Source organism: Penaeus monodon, chromosome 19 (genome assembly GCF_015228065.2).
Source record: "Penaeus monodon isolate SGIC_2016 chromosome 19, NSTDA_Pmon_1, whole genome shotgun sequence".
Taxonomy (NCBI): Eukaryota; Metazoa; Arthropoda; class Malacostraca; order Decapoda; family Penaeidae; genus Penaeus; species Penaeus monodon.
In genome coordinates, this window is record NC_051404.1 from 30,976,469 (window position 1) to 30,976,820 (window position 352).

The window sequence follows — 352 nt, forward strand, 5'->3', positions numbered from 1 at the left end:
CCATCCCTCTACCCCCCCCCCCCTTTTTCTCTACTTCTCTCAATTTACTGTCATTTTTTCTCTCTTAACCCCCCCCCCCCACTCCTTTTCTCATTCAAAATTCATCCTTCTCTTTTCTCGCTTTCTCCTCCTACCCACCTTTCTAACTGGACATCCTCTTAACCTTTTTATATCCCCCTTTCATCACCTACCTGCTGGTCTCTCTCTCCTCTTCCACTCTTTCTGAAAAAAGTGAAAAAGAATGGACCTTTGACCTCTCCTGAAAGGTTATAAGTAAACGAGGTCACTAAAGGCAAGTTATGAAGACAAAATCACGTCAGCCCATCAACACCGAGAAAAACAACGTGGCGGC